General features: G+C 42.5%; 1 protein-coding gene across 3 annotated transcripts in view; it reads right to left on the bottom strand.

The window, feature by feature from the left end:
• Positions 1-17366, bottom strand: part of TMCC1 (transmembrane and coiled-coil domain family 1) — a 170663-nt gene that overhangs the window by 114362 nt on the left and 38935 nt on the right. For all 3 annotated transcript variants that reach the window (XM_014542725.1, XM_005870028.2, XM_014542726.1), the window contains one exon: positions 1451-1506. The gene's annotated coding sequence lies outside the window, so the exon portion shown is untranslated. The remainder of the gene's footprint in view (positions 1-1450; positions 1507-17366) is intronic.

The raw sequence follows: 17366 nt of genomic DNA, 5'->3' as shown, positions 1-17366 counted from the left end.
GGCACTGTGTAGCTAATGATGGACATTACTTTGAATAAAGCACTTTTGATGTTTCTCTTGAAATTATCGTGTTTTCTTTGATTACAAAATCCACATTATTAACCGGTACACCTGGTAAAATGTAATCTGGTACTTACACTTGTAGCTATCATCTGCATTATTACTGTGATATCAACAAACAAGAAATATGGTCAAAATTTTGACCTTTGCTAAAATTTTCTGTAGGCCAACAGAAAATCTTTAAGGCCACCTTTCAATATAAGTCAAATATTAAGGAAGATCAAATGCTGTGCCAAAAATATCAAAGACAGTAACGTTGTAATAATTAACTCTATAAAATTGCTGACAGTAACAATGCAAGCACAAGCCCAACCAGTGTGGCTCAGTGGCTGAGCGTCAACCTACGAACAAGGAGGTCACAGTTTGATTCCCAATCAAGGCACATGCCGTTGTTGTGGGCTCAATCCTTAGTAGAAGATGTGCAGGAGGCAGCTGATCAATGATGTTCTAATCATTGATGTTTCTCTCTCTCTCTCTCTCCCTCTCCCTTACTCTCTCTGAAATCAATAAAAATATATACAAAAAGAAGGGGGGGGGGGGGGGCCACAGAGTCTGTGAAGCCACAAGAGCCGAAGCTGTCGTATCCCCTTCCTTTTCCACTTCCCGTTACAACCAATAAGGGACATTCATATCATTTCAGGTGGGGGGAAAAAAAAGAATGCAAGCACTAAAGAAATTCAACAATGGCAAAATTTTTTAGGAATCCTCTATTTTCTTCTGTAAAATTCAAATAAATAATAACTATTGCTCAGTTTATAAAATTCTCTGAATAACTAACTATATATTGAGACCCCTAGTTTAACACAAGTTCAACTGCAAAGTAAGTATGCTTTTGTAAGAAGGAAATGTTGGCTTCTCTTTTATTCACTCAGCTTCTCTGAAAAGTAGAGTTCTTATAAGTAAACCAGAGGAAGTAAGAAAAGAAAAAGGAACAGAAGGACATGGCTAAATGGGGGCAGGGTGAAGGAGTGAAAAGGGGGAAAGAGGAGAAAAAACCACCTACATACCAAACATTTAAGGTAACTTTGTTAAATTCTCAGAATTTTTAACAATTTTTATAGAACCCATTTTGCCAAAATACAATACACCATTAGTTCACATTTAAGAAACAAGTTGTTCTGAATCAGTATCAGAAGTAAGTTAATGGGGGGGCTAAGGACACATATGTAATACCTTAATCAATAAAGAAAGAAAAAAAAAGTTAAAAATTATGTTTTTAAAATCTGTCGAATGTTTATGAGGGTGCTTTAAAAAAATTCCAAATTATATACAAATCCTTTTTCTTTCATATATATATATTTTTTTTTTTTTTGATAGGTGTGGTAACCAAAGCTTATTGGTTTGACAATGAACCAGTTATTTCATTAACAATAAAGAGTTGGATACTTGCCTTTATCACTCTTCCTCAAGCACTTCTAAAGTATACAGGAATCCTTTTAGTAAAAGCTGAAAAGCAAACATTAATAATTAAGTGAGAAACTTAGAGGGGAGAACTTATTATCTATTATATACACACAGAAAAATACTGAGTATATACATAAAATGTTAACATTTCTCTATCACTGGTAGAAATAGGGTAATTTTTCCCAATATTTTTCATTATTTTCTAATTATTCAAAACTCAAGAAAATTTTTAATCAAAAAAAATATATGGGGAAAAAATTAACTTATCAATACTTAAAAATGGCACATGTCATAAGTAGCAATGAATATTTTTACACTATGATATGGAATTAGAAATAGATATCCCAATAATTCTAATCTTAATATGAAATACAAGTACATGAAAAACAACACAATTTTATAAGCAAATGTTTTTTTCAAATAGCTTCCAATTCTGTATCTTTAATTTTGCATTCAAAAGCAACTCTAAAAACTATATCTACCATGTATAATTGAGATTCAAGATGCACCAGAATTGAAAATTTCCTGAAAAATCAGCTTCTGACAGCCATTACCAGGAAGCAATTTAATTAGACAAGTATTTTGGGGACATCTGCTATGTGCTCAGCATTATATACAACAAATAAGACATATTATCCTGCCCTCAAAGAACACACAATCTAGCACTGAAAGATTTACATACTTCAAACTTAAAGAAAATAACCCAAAACAACACAATTAAGCGCTAAAATGTGTGAGGGAAACTGCAATTACCATCAGACTTCTGGAAAAGCAGTTAGAATTAGATTTGTTTAGGAAAATTTTATGAAAGAGAAAAATACTTTCACTGAGCTTTAAAGGATAAGAAGATGAATAAACAGTAAGATATAAACCAAGACTTCCAGCTTAGACAGCAGTAAATACAGTATGTTTGGGGGCCAGTAAAGAGGCAAGGTGACTGTACTAGTGGATACACATCTGAGTCATCTAGAGAGAACTGGGCAGCTGGTGGGCAGGTGTGAGAGAGGTCTTTCTATCATATAACCTTCTGTATATTTTGAATTTTGTACCTCATGACATTATGTATTCAAAAAATAAACTCTCACACTTTAAAAAAGAAAGAAAATAAATGTTTTAATTTCTAGGATAAACATTTAAGAAAGGAGCAAAAGAGTATATAACTTCTATATTAATACAGTGGGGCCTTGACTGACGAGTGTCCCGACTAACGAGTTTTTCGAGATCCGAGCAGTCTTTCAGCCAATTTTTTGCTTTGAGTTGCGAGCTAAAATTCGGGTTACGAGCCAGCTTCAGATACCTCACCGCTAGTTGGTGCAGCGAACGTCACAGTGAACGCCACAACATCAGCCCAGCATCACGTGTCTCACTCGTTCACTGTTGATTTGACATACGAGTAATTTGAGTTACGAGCTCCGTCACAGAACGAATTAAACTCGTAAGTCAAGGCCCCACTGTAGAAAGGAAAAATAGGTCTGGCCAGTGTGGCTCAGCGGTTGAGCGCCAACCTAAGAACCAGGAGGTCACCAGTTGATTCCTGGTCAGGGCACATGCCCGGGTTGTGGCGATCCCCAGTAGGGGGCATGCAGAAGGCAGCCAATCAATGATTCTCTCTCACCATTGATGTCTCTCTCCCTCTCCCTTCCCCTCTGAAACAATTCAAAATATATTTTTTGAAAAAAGAAAGAAAAAACAGAATTAAAATACCCAAATAAATGCAAAAAGAGGGAGCACAATCACCAAAAAGTGGAACATATAAATAGCAAAACGTATGATGTCAAATGTAAACCCAAATATTCCAGTAATTATATTAAATGTAACTGGATCAAAAGATAAAAATTATTAGACTAAATTTTTTAAAAGGTGGGTACTGCAAATAACAGGAGGAACTTTGTAAACTATAGGATCGTCTAAGCACTATGCTGTACACCTGAAAGTAATACAAAACAGTAAATGTAAAGTATAATTTTTAAAAATTAACCAAAAATAAATAAACAAAATTCAACTATAATGGTGCTTATAAGAATCACATCTAAAAATAAAAAGTATGGAAAAGGTCATACAAAATAAAGAAAGTTGCTCTAGTTTAGTACATACACAAAGTAGACTTTAATGCAAAAACATTAACAGTTATAATTTATAGGATGAAATGTATACTTCATTAGAAAGATATAACAATTTTAAAATCTGTATTCATATAATTATATAGCCTCCAAAACTTAGCAAAATTACAAGTGAAAAATATCCATAAGCATAATGAGGAAATTATTATCAGTAGTTGATAGAACAAATGACCCAAAAAAGGGGGGAAATAGATAAAAATATAGATCTGAATAGCATGATTAACAAGCTGGACTTAAATAGACATTCATAGGACAAAGCACCCAGTAACTGCAGAACAAATAATCAAGCACAAAAAGATCATTTATAAAAATGGATCATATGCTGAGTTCTAAGGCAAGTCTCAAGTTATTCTATAACCACAAAGTGTATTCCTAAGGTTTAGCGAGTAGAGGAAATTACTCTCCCTTCCCCCATTTTCTCCTAACCCAGTGGTTCTCAACCTTCTGGCCCTTTAAATACAGTTCCTCATGTTGTGACCCAACCATAAAATTATCCTCGTTGCTACTTCATACCTCTAATGTTGCTACTGTTATGAATCATAATGTAAATATCTGATATGCAGGATGGTCTTAGGCGACCCTGTGAAAGGGTCGTTCGACCACCAAAGGGGTCGCGACCCACGGGTTGAGAACTGCTGTCAGACCTAACCCAACCTGGCCAGTGGTGGTTCTCAACCTTCCTAATGCCGCGACCCTTTAATACAGTTCCTCATGTTGTGGTGACCCCCAACCATAAAATTATTTTCGTTGCTACTTCATAACTGTAATTTTGCTACTGTTATGAATCGTAATGTAAATATCTGATATGCAGGATGTATTTTCATTGTTACGAATTGAGCATAATTAAAGCATAGTGATTAACCACAAAAACGATATGTAATTATATATTCAATATGTGCTTTCCGATGGTCTTAGGCGACCCCTGTGAAAGGGTCGTTCGACCCCCAAAGGGGCCGCAACCCACAGGTTGAGAACCGCTGCTCTAGGCAATGCCGCCTGGATGGAGCAACACAGAGGCTGGACAAGCAACTAAAACCCTGAAGGAGAAAAAAGCCTTCTCTCTGACTAAAGGAAACAGTCACAAGAGCATGGATGAATCCCACCGCAGTTAGAAAGATTAAACCACAAATGTTGACAAATTGCTGAAGACTGAATATGAGCTAACATGAGAGTGTAAAGTCCCTGGGGGATGTAATCATAGGAGAATTCCCACCCTATTACAGGCTGGAATTTCAAAAGGCTTACTAATGGGGGATGGGATAGGATGTGGGAGAAATCAAAGAAAGCTCCTCATTCCTGCCCTCAGGAGCTTGAAGAGCAGAATAGCAGGCAGTGCCAACTGGCCCAGACCTATTTTCCCTATCTCCCTACGGAATAAAAGGCTTAATCTGCAAGGAAAAATTAATCAAGGCCTGTGTACCCTGAGAACACAGGTAAGAATCTTACTATAGCTAGAGGAAAGGAAAGGAGATTGACATATCCAATCTTCACTATCTCTAAAGAAAAAATAACCTTAATGCAGAGGGGTGGGAGTGGAGGGGGCTTTTAAAAATCTTAGCTAAAAAAGAAATGGCTTTAAAAACCTATCTTAGACACCAGTTGGGGGTAAAGAAAGAAGGGTAGACACTCCACCCCTGAAAGTAAAGTGGAAAGTCTTGTGAAAGCTACACTTCCAAGACCCAGGTTCTAAATCTAGCCCTAGCTGGCTCTGTTCCTGTCAAGGGCACATGCCTGGGTTGCAGGGGCATGCAGGAGGCAGCCAATCAATGATTTTCTTCTCATCATTGATGTTTCTCTCTCTCTCTTCCCTCTCCCTTCCTTTCTGAAATCAATAAAAATATTTTTTTTAAAAAGACCCAGGTTCTAATACATGCCTAAATATGAGGCTTAATAGATCATCACAGAACTCCCTCACTCTCCATTACCATGCCAACAAGTTTTGAGCAAAAATAACAGTGGAACACAGCTGCAAGAGACAGATACACTCTGAGAAACAGCACAAAGGGAAAACCCAAAGCCAAATGAGATAAGAGACATTAGGGAAATTTGAAGTCTCTGGTTTTGATGGAAACTACAAATGTCAACTCTGATAACTATAGCAATAATAAACTTCAAACACAGCCCAACCCCTAACAGATTAACACAATTCCACCCTAAAAGGACTAGAGAAGAAAACTTGTGGTTTTCTACAATATCAAATATCTCAACCTAGGTATGTACCCTGACCAGGAATGGAACCTGCAACCTTTTGGGGTATGGGATGACACTCCAACCAACTGAGCCACCTGGCCAGAATGTAAAAAATAATTTTGACAAGCTTATTAGTAGACTTGAAACAACTCAAGGGATAGGGAGGAAGTGAACTGGAAGATAGGCTAATAGATATTACCCGTACTGAAATGTAAAGAAAAGAAAAAAAGAAGAGTAGGAAAATAAAGCGAGAGAAAATACAGGAACTGTGGGAAAATATCAAACAATGTAACATACACATATTTACTAGTATAATGCCAGAAGTAGAAGAGAGAATGAAGAAGAAATATGTGAATGGCTGAGAACTTACCAAAATTAGTGACAAGACACCAACACCAAAAAAAAAAAAGACTGAATACCAAAACAAAACAAAAATATATCTAGGTATATCATATTCAAATTGCTGAAAAACAAGGAGTAAATTTTAAAGATAGCCAGAGAAGGGAAAACATCTACACTAATAAAAGAGAAACATGGTAATTAGCATACGACCGCTACCCTTTTCATTGGCTAATCAGTGAGTATATGCAAATTAACTGTCAGCCAAGATGGCGGCCAGCAGCCAGGCACTGAAGCGAGCAGGGAGGCTTGCTTGCTGCAGACTCCAACGTTCCCCGCCTCACTTGCCAGCCTCTCAGTTGCAACTCTAAGCAACTATATACTATGTTGCAAATAAGAAGCTAAACAAAACCCCAGAAAAGGGCTTCCATTCAGCCGGGCTCGGACCGCAACATTGTATCTATGTTTTCAGCAGCAAGGCCCCAGAGCTAAAGCTGGCCCAAAAAAAAAAAAAAAAAAAGAGAAGAAAACAAGGAGCGGTTGGAAGCTTTAGTCACTCGCCAGCAGGAAAACAGCCCTCAGCCCCTCACCCAGACTGGCCAGGCACCCAGGCCTCAGAGCTAAAGCTGGCCCAGAAAAAAAAAAAAAAGAGAGAAGAAAACAAGGAGCGGTTGGAAGCTTTAGTCACTCGCCAGCCGGAAAACAGCCCTCAGCCCCTCACCCAGACTGGCCAGGCACCCCAGTGGGGACCCCCACCCTGATCCAGGACACCCTTCAGGGCAAACCAGCCAGCCCCTACCCATGCACCAGGCCTCTATCCTATATAGTAAAAGGGTAATATGCCTCCCAGCACCGGGATCAGCGGAGCAGCGAGGCTCCCGGCACCGGGATCAGCATGACAGGGGGCAGCGCCCAAACCCCCTGATCGCCCTGCGGCTCTGTGAGTGACAGGGGGCGGGGCCACAACCTCCCTATCCGCCCTACTCTGTTCGTGACAGGGGAAGGCACCCCAACCCCCTGATCAGCCCTCCTCTGTGCCTGATAGGGGGGAGCTCCCCAATCCCCTGATTGCCCTGCGGCTCTGTGTGTGACAGGGGGCGGGGCCACAACCTCCCTATCCGCCCTACTCTGTTCGTGACAGGGGAAGGCACCCCGGCCCTGCTCTGTGCGTGACAGGGGGCAGCGCCCAACCCCCTGATTGGCCCTGCTCTGTGCGTGACAGGGGGCAGCGCCCAACCCCCTGATTGGCCCTGCTCTGTGCGTGACAGGGGGCAGCGCCCAACCCCCTGATTGGCCCTGCTCTGTGCGTGACAGGGGGCAGCGCCCAACCCCCTGATTGGCCCTGCTCTGTGCGTGACAGGGGGCAGCGCCCAACCCCCTGATTGGCCCTGCTCTGTGCGTGACAGGGGTTGGCGCCGCAACCTCCCCATCGACCCTGCCTTGAGTGTGACAGGGGGCGGGGCCCCAACCCCCCAATCGGCCCTACCCTGAGCGTGACTGAGGGTGGCATCGCAACCTCCCGATCCGCCCTGCTCTGTGCATGACAGGGGGCGGCGCCCCAACTCCCCAATCGGCCCTGCTCTGAGCCTGACCAGGGGCTGCACCTAGGGATTGGGCCTGCCCTCTGCCACCCGGGAGCAGGCCTAAGCCAGCAGGTCATTATCTCCCGAGAGGTCCCAGAAAGCGAGAGGGCACAGGCCGGGCTGGGGGACCCCTCTCCCCCCGCCCCCCGAGTGCACAAATTTTTGTGCACCGGGCCTCTAGTATTATATAAAGAGGAACAAGAATAAGTATTATAATAAACTTTGTCAGAAACTTTGTAAGTAACAAGATAGTGAGTGGAGTGACAACTTTAAAATGTTGAAAGAAACCCTGGCTAGGTAGCTCAGTTAGTTAGAGCATCATCCCAATGCACTAAGGTTATAGGTTCAATCCCTGGTCTGGGCATATACAAGAATCAATGAATGCATAAATGAGTGGAACAAATATCTATCTTTCTCTCTCTCTCTCTCTCTCTCTCTCTCTCTCTTCCTCCCTCTATCCCTACCTTCCTCTAAATATCAAAAATTTTAAATTTTTTAAAATAAATAAAATGTTGAAAGAATAAAAACTGCCCAACCAATATTCCATATCTAGTGAAAATATCCTTCATAAATTAAAAAGACTTTCCCAGATCAACAAACAAACCAGAAAATTCAACACAACCAGAGCCACCCTATAAGAAATATTAGGAAGTTCTTCAGGCAGAAAGCATATGATATATGGTATAGATCAGAAACTTGGATGTACACAAATAAATGAAGAATAAATGAAAGTGAAATAGAAGCTTTTCTTTTTCATATTTTTAATTGCTCAGAAAGATGACTTTAAAACAGTAACAATACATTGGGCATTTCTAGCATATGTAGTAAAATGTATAATGACAGTGACAGTGAAAGAAGAATTAGGAATATACAATAATAAGAGACATCTACTTATAAGAAATACACCCACCAAACTTCGAAAGGAAATCCTTTACCTTAATATAGGGTATCTATGAACAACATACAAAAATCTAGAAAAACAATGCAGGTAAAAACAACACTGTCATGAATTTAGGACTAAATGAAGATACACTTACTGTACCCTTTGTATAACAGATTACAGAATATGGCAGTGATGGCGAACCTATGACACGCGTGTCAGAGGTGACACACAAACTCATTTTTTTGGTTGATTTTTCTTTGTTATATGGCATTTAAATATATAAAATAAATATCAAAAATATAAGTCTTTGTTTTACTATGGTTGCAAATATCAAAAAAATTCTATATGTGACACGGCACCAGAGTTAAGTTAGGGTTTTTCAAAATGCTGACACGCCAAGCTCAAAAGGTTTGCCATCACTGGAATATGGACTACTCATAATTTAACATCCACGCAGAGTTTATATTAGGTATGTCTGTATACACATGAAAATAATTAAAATGTTTGAGACCTATGAATCCTATGCATATAATGCAAATGTAGGAATAAACTCAGACAGCAATGCATTAGGTTTGCTAATTTAACTTCATTTTCAGGAAACTACAAATTAAATCCAGGGTTTGCACTAATAGGTTTTGCCTTGTCTTCTCTGCCTCCCCACCCTTCTCTCACCATTCCTGAAGAATATCCACAAGAAAGATGCTGGATCATTCTGCCTTGTTTCTAATACTATTCATGATCTTGTAAAAAACTGCAATTTTTGTTCTGCATCCCAAAATCTAATCTAAGGAGGCAGCTAATGGAGAACTGAATCCTTTATTTTAGTTTTCTGACTTAGCTCATGAACTACCAAGAATAAAAGCTCTTACCCTAGCCGGTTTGGCTTAGTGCAGTGGTCAGCAAACTCATTAGTCAACAGAGCCAAATATCAACAGCACAACAATTGAAATTTCTTTTGAGAGCCAAATTTTTTAAACTTAAACTATATAGGTAGGTACATTGTTATTAACTTAATTAGGGTACTCCTAAGCTGGCCTTTGCTAAAAACGTCCTCTATCTGATTGAGGTACGTTCGCTGAGGTTGACCCCTTCCAACTCTCCCATCCTCAACTCGTGCATGAATCGCGCGCGCCTCCCCGGCGCCGCATCTCCCATCCGACCGACACCCCCCACTTCTTCTAACTCCACTTCTTCAAAATAGACTCACCCAGGCCGAAAACCGGCTTCTGCGCATGGGCCACGACGTTTCAATCGCACTGGACGTGCGCGCCCGCACGTGATATTTTGTGGAAGAGCCACACTCAAGGGGCCAAAGAGCCACATGTGGCTCGCGAGCCGCGGGCTGCTGACCACTGGCTTAGTGGATAGAGCGTCGGCCTGCAGGCTAAAGGGTCCTGGGTTCGATTCCGGTCAAGGGCACATGCCCGGGTTGCGGGCTCGATGCCCAGGAGGCAGCCAATCAATGATTCTCTCTCATCACTGATGTTTCTAACTCTCTCTCCCTCTCCCTTCCTCTCTGAAAGCAATAAATATATTTTTAAAAAAAAGAAAGAATAAACTCTCAAAATGCTATCTTTTTTTATGCTACCTACGACCTAAAAATTATGCTCCTATGTTATTATGAAGACATATCATGTTTCCTGCTGGAAAGAAAAATGAAGAGGGGGAGGATGAGTGCAAGGCTAGTAACTCAGCATATCTAGAGGGTATTCTATTTTAAAAGCAAAGCTACAGCCTGGCCAGTGTGGTTCAGTGGATTGAACTTCACCCCATGCACCAAGAGGTCTCCGGTTCGATTCCTGGTCAGGGCGGTTCGATTCCTGGTCAGGGCGCATGCCTGGGCTTCAGCTCAATACCCAGTAGGGGGTGTGCAGGAGGCAGCCCATCCATGTTTCTCTCTCATTGATGTTTCTATCTCTCTCTCCCTCTCCCTTCCTCTCTAAAAAGGAAAAACATATTAAAAAAAAAAAAAAAGCAAAGCTACAGAGGGAAGGGGGTTGAGGGCAGGTGAAAGAGGGTAAACAGGCGCTAAATGGTGATTGAAGAAGGCCAGACTTTGGATGGGGAGCATACAATGCAATGTGCAGATGATGTATTATAGAATTGTACACTTGAAACCTATATAATTTTATTGACCAATGTATCCCCAATAAGTTCAACAACAAAATAAATAAAATAGAGTTAAGAAAAGCTACATGCCTTCCAGTCAAGATGGCAGAGTAGGGAACATGGTACTGGCAACCTTCCATGACCACATCAAAATTACAACTAGATTATAGAACCAGCATCATTGAGAAACACCTGAAATCTAGCTGAACAGAAGACCTACAACTAAGGATATACTGAAGAAGCCACAACAAGACTAATAGGAGGGGTGGAAATGTGAAACAAGCTGATCTCACACACATCTGTGGGCGGTTAAAAAATGGCAGGAATAACCTTGTCTTCGGAGGATGCTCCTGAGGCGCAAGGGCTCCCAGCTCCACACCAGGAATGAAGGGTCCCAGCCCTGGGTTCTAGTACCAGGTAGAGAAATCGCCATAACTTCTGGCAGTGAAAACCAGCAGGGATTGAGGCTGAGTGAGAAAGAGCTGCAGAGTTCCAGGCATTTCTCTGAAAGGGCCCATGGAGGAATTTACTCGATGATGGACTTGCTTGCTCTGAGCCCCAGCTCCAACCCTGGGGCAGCAGCTTGAAAGGCACTAGGGACATGCAGGGAGGAACTGAATTATCTGGCTTTACTTTTCTTTTCTTTTCTAAAAATATATTTTTATTGATTTCAGAGAGGAAGGGAGAGGGAGAGAGGTAGAAACATCAATGATGAGAGCGAATCATTGTTTGGCTGCCTCCTGCACACCCCCTACTGGGGATCGAGCCCACAACCCAGGCATGTGCCCTTGACCAGAATCAAACCTGGGACCTTTCAGTCAGCAGGCCGACGCTCTATCCACTGAGCCAAACCAGCTAGGGCTGAATTGTTTGGCTCTAGAGCAGTTGTTCTCAACCTTCCTAATGCCGCGACCCTTTAATACAGTTCCTCATGTTGTGGTGACCCCCAATTTCACTGTTACAAATTGAACATAATTAAAGCATAGTGATTAATCACAAAAACAATATGTAATTATATATGTGTTTTCCGATGGTCTTAGGCGACCCCTGTGAAAGGGTCGTTCAACCCCCAAAGGGGTCGCGACCCACAGGTTGAGAACCGCTGCTCTAGAGGTAGGGCTGGAGGGTTAACTTTCTCCCAGGAGGAAATGCTGGCAAAAAGCATTATTCCTTTGCTGAGCCCTGCTCCTGCAGTTTCAGGTGAATTCATGTTCTTCTTGAATTCATGTTCTTCTACGTGCACTGCTCAAATATGGAATGTCCTATTCTTTTGTCTACCCATTCCCAAATTCAACTAAACAAATGTTTAAGTGCCTTAAAAATATAAGACATTGTAACATCCTAGCTGGATCAATAGAAATAAGAATCCCACTTTTCCCCCCATATGCTTCCCTAAAACCAAGAGAGCTTATTTTATGCTAACATACTGACATTAATAATATCTTCTTAGGGGAAAAAATCTACTTAGACTAGAGTTAAGGTATAGATATGTAATTTCATATTTTGTCTTTCTATCACACAAAGCCCCTTCCATGAAATAATTTGCATCCAAAATACTGGCATTTGCTGCTGAGATGAAGCAAAGGTTTAATCACTGGAGAGCATTCACATAAAATTAAACCAGTGAACCTAAGACCTGTTCAACAGGTGGGGTTTCTCAGAGTGTTTTTTTCCCTCCCCAAGCAAGTTATACAACAATTTTCCAAACTATACACATAATACATTCATTCCCAGGAATCACTACTCAGAATCACATGAATAAACCGTTTTACAGCCAGAGTTGACCAAACGTGTTTTGACAGATCCAGGCCAACCAACTGCAAAGCTTGTAAATATGCACACCCACGGGCCTATACAGCACCAGCCTTTGGCTCCAGCATATGTTTCCTTTCCTTCCTGTAGGCCTAGTTCTGGCTTTTGTGGAAAGAAAAATAAAGCTGACAGTTGAGTGTATCAAACTTCCAGCAGGGTAAATTTTAAAAGATTGTCACATAAATCCCTTCAAACAAACAACTGCTGAATAGAAATGAGGGCAACTTAGTTATAAAAGACAATACAACAAAAATTCAATATATTTTAATTTTTAAAGGTGAAAGAGTAAGAAAATATTCAGATGTGTTCCTTTCATCAATTATAAACCAGCTAGGATAAATAGAGAACAATATACCATGCAGAGGGCTGTTTTTAATTTTGTCTATGTTGATTCTATTAAATAGCATGCTTCTGAGCCCTGGCCTTGTTACTCAGTTGGAGCATCGTCCCATGCATCAAAGGATCGCAGGTTCAATTCCCGGTCAGGGTGCATATCCAGGTTGTGGGTTCAATCCCCAGTCAGGGGAGGCAACTGATCAATGTTTCTCTCTCTCTTTCCCTCTCCTTTTCTCTCTCTCTAAAAATCAATTTACAAAGCAAACAAAACAAAACTTGTACACGAATTCCATAGCAGCATTACTAGTAATACGCCAAACTGGAAACAACACATATATCCCTCAAAAGGTGAATGTTTAAACAAACTCTAGTACATCCATACCATGGAACACTACTCGAAAAAGGAACTAATGATAATGATACATGTAACAACTTGGAAAGAGCTGAAGGACATTAAGCTTAGCCAATCTCAAAAGATTATATATTATACTAGAGGCCCAGTGCACAAAAATTTGTGCACTGGGTGGGGGGCAGGGGGGTCCCCCAGCCCGGCCTGTGCCCTCTCGCAGTCTGGGACCCCTCGGGAGATAACGACCTGCTGGCTTAGGCCTGCTCCCGGGTGGCAGAGGGCAGGCCCAATCCCTAAGTGCAGCCCCTGGTCAGGCTCAGAGCAGGGCCGATTGGGGAGTTGGGGCGCCGCCCCGTCATGCACAGAGCAGGGCGGATCGGGAGGTTGCAATGCCACCCTCAGTCACGCTCAGGGTAGGGCCGATTGGGGGGTTGGGGCACCGCCCCCTGTCACACTCAAGGCAGGGTCGATAGGGAAGTTGCGGCGCCACCCCCTGTCACGCACAGAGCAGGGCCAATCAGGGGGTTGGGCGCTGCCCCCTGTCACGCACAGAGCAGGGCCGATCAGGGGGTTGGGGCGCTGCCCCCTGTCACACACAGAGCCGCAGGGCAGTCAGGAGATTGGGGAGCTCCCCCCTATCAGGCACAGAGCAGGGCCCGTGGCGGGGGGTGGTTGGGGCGCCGCACCCTCTCACACACAGAGCCACAGGGCAGTCAGGAGATTGGGGAGCTCCCCCCTATCAGGCACAGAGCAGGGCCCGTGGCACATAGTTGCTTAGAGTTGCAGCTGAGAGGCCGGCAAGTCAGGCGGGGAACGTTGGAGTTCGCAGTCACTGGAGCAAGCAAGCCTCCCTGTTCGCTTCAGTGCATGGCTGCCGGCCGCCATCTTGGCTGACAGTTAATTTGCATAAGGATATGCTGATTAGCCAATGGGAAGGGTAGCGGTCGTACGCTAATTACCATGTTGCTCTTTTATTAGTGTAGATGATTCCATTTATATAAAGCATCCTCAAAGTGACAAAACTAGATATGGAGAACTAACTGATCACTGGTTGCCAGGGAACAGAGACAAGGATAGATAGGAATGGAGATGTGTTCCCAAATAAAGCAATGTTTTTTTAACTAATCCAATAAACATTAACTGCGCTTGGGCTTTTGAATTTTAACCCTGTCTCCAGTGAAATTATCTAACTTTCCCCCCAACTAGTTGATTCATGAAACTAGTAGCAGCTAGTAAGGCAAAACATGAAGATGACTTTGACTGAGCCATCAAGATATTCTTACAGGAACTCTGAAGAGTAAGTGTACAAAGTTAAGTTTCAGAACACATAGCAACTCCAATCTTAGTTGGCTAAAAGAAAACCTAGCTGTCAGTACCAAACATGCAAAGACTATGAATAGGGGCCAAAAATGGCACACTGATAATAGGGGGTGTTAGCTAAAAAATAAAGTCAAACGGACTAAACATTACTGTATTTTCTTGATTTTCTTTGACTTTGTTTTTACCATGACTTCTAGAGGTAGTCAAAGATAAAATTTACAAAAACCAATTGCTGAAAGCTAACAGAAGTAATCATTTGCAAAGATGTGGTTAGAATACAAATGTGTCAAGTGCATATGTGTGAAATGCAACCATAACAAGCCTGAGCTATATCCAAAAGAAAAGGTTTAGAAGGTTACCAAATTACAACCATAGAAGTAATTTGCTAACCTTCAATTTCCTCGTGGGTTATAATAGTGCTCACCCTTATAGAGTTACTAGAGGCCTGGTGCACGAAAGTCATGCATGGGTAGGGTCCCTGGGCCTGGCCAGCGATCAGGGGCCATCAGGTTCCCCGCCTCCCTGCCTCCCAGCCTCCCTACCTCCTCCTTCCTTCGCTCCCTCAGCACCCGCTGCCGCTGGTCAACTGCCTTGTTCCGCACCACCCCCTGGTGGTCAGCTGACATCATAGCGAGCAATCAAACTTCTGATCTCCTGGTCAAACTCCCAAGGGGACATTTTGCATATTAGCCTTTTGTTATATAGGAAGATTGTAAACTGAAATATAAAACACTCAGAACAGGGCCTAGAATGCAATAAGCACAACATAAAACACGTATTTTAGGAAATACCTATATAGGCAGTGGTGGCAGCATCTTACCACTCATAATGCTGCAACAGGTGTTTCTCATTACCCTGGTACAAACTTAATTTCTATTTGCCACTCACAGTTTTTGGCTCAATCTAGTGAAAAAAGGAAATCACCAATTGAGCCTAATTATAAACAAATTTATAGGAGGCAGGAAGAGCCAGTAAATTGACGACAAAAGCTAATACTAATATGAAACTGCTGTTCTTTATAGATTCAAAGACCTCTAATAGCACCACCTCACATCTGTACAGCATGTTATAGTTTCAAATACTTCTTAACATATCAACGCATTTGATCCTCACAACACTCCTATGAGGTTCTTACTATTATTTCACACTAGAGGCCCAATGGTCCCTCAGCCTGGCCTGTGGGGATCGGCCAAAACCGGCAGTCCTAATCCCTCAAGGAATGTAGTAGTGCGTGAAGCGGCAGGCAGCCAGGGAAGAGCCTGAGCCCAGGCCAGGTACCGCGCTGCTCCCGCTCATCCTGGCCCCACTGCGCCTGCTGCTGCCACCACTCAGTAGGCTCGCTGCCACTCTGCTGTGGTCTCCACACGCCCATCCTAGGGTGATACCGGCAGGCCCATGACTGAGAAGTGGCCGCAGGCTTGTGCCCAGTCAGTTCCGATGCCAGTCCTGATGCCGGTCCAATCCCAGTCCCAGTCCGGATGGGGAGAGGCATGCAAAGGGAGTGAGTGTCTGCGGGAGAGGCTTGAGCCACCACGGCTGCGCTCACCATGAGCCTGGTGTCTGGCACCCGTTGGTCAGTTGAGCGGCACTCCCACTGTGGGAACACACTGACCACCAGGGGGCAGCTCCTGTGTTGAGCATCTGCCCCCTGGTGGTCAGTGCGCATCATAGCTACCAGTCAAATGGTCGCTTAGGCTTTTATATATATAGACTAGAGTCCCGATGCACAAAAATTTGTGCACTCGAGGGGGGGAGTCCCTCAGCCCGGCCTGCGCCCATTTGCAGTCCAGGACCCCTTGGGGGATGTCCACCTGTTGACTTAGGCCCACTCCCTGGGGGATCAGGCCTAAGATTGCAGTCAGACATCCTTCTGGCAGCCAGGAAGCCCTCGGGGGATGTCCGACTAAAGGCTTAGGCCCCCCAAAGATCGGGCCTAAACTGTTAGTTGGACATTCTTAGTTCTGCCACGGAAGTGGGAGAGGCTCCTGCCACCACCTCTGCGCTGGCCAGCCATGAGCCAGCTTCTGGCTGAGTGGCACTCCCCATGTAGAAGTGCACTGACCACCAGGGGGCAGTTCCTGCATTGAGCGTCTGCCCTCTGGTGGCCAGTGCGCATCATAGCAACCGGCCATTCTGTCGCTCAGTCAATTTGCATATTAGCCTTTTATTATTATTATATAGGATGTCCCTATTTTCCCCCCTTTTGCCCCCTCTACCCAGCTCTTGCCCCCCACTTCTCTCTGGCCATCACCATACTGTTGTCTGTGTCCATGGGTTGTGCATATATTTTCTTTGGCTAATCCCTTCTTTAAATTCACTTCTTTAAATTTTTATTTTCAGATAAGTGCTTATAACTGCACTATTATATATTTTCTATTATATCATTTAGAATTAAGATATTTTTTAATTGAACTCTTGCAAATTTTAGCACAATAAATTATGCTAGAAGCAATTAAGAGATTTTTCATGTAATGCATACACATTTCAATTAATATTTTATTAATTTTTTAATATTTTAATATTTTAATTTGAAATAATCTCATACATGTAAAAAAACTATAAAATACTACAGCATATTATATGTACCCTTCACCCAATTTCTTAGGTGTTAATAATTTAAACATAACCATTATACAACTAAAAAAATTTGGAATATATTTTTCTTATAATCTCTTTAATGTTACTTAATCCATTTACTTTGTTTTTGTTAATCTTCACCCAAGGATATTTTTCCATTGAATTTTAGAGAGAGTGAAGGGAAAGGGAGAGACACATTGATTGGTTGCCTCCTGCACATGCTTTGATAGGAACTGGGGATCAAGCCAGCAACTGAGGTACATGCCCTTGACTGGAATCGAACC

This window comes from Myotis brandtii, unplaced genomic scaffold (genome assembly GCF_000412655.1).
Source record: "Myotis brandtii unplaced genomic scaffold, ASM41265v1 scaffold312, whole genome shotgun sequence".
Taxonomy (NCBI): Eukaryota; Metazoa; Chordata; class Mammalia; order Chiroptera; family Vespertilionidae; genus Myotis; species Myotis brandtii.
The sequence above is the reverse complement of the archived record's forward strand: the minus strand, read 5'-3'. Positions and strand labels throughout refer to the sequence as shown.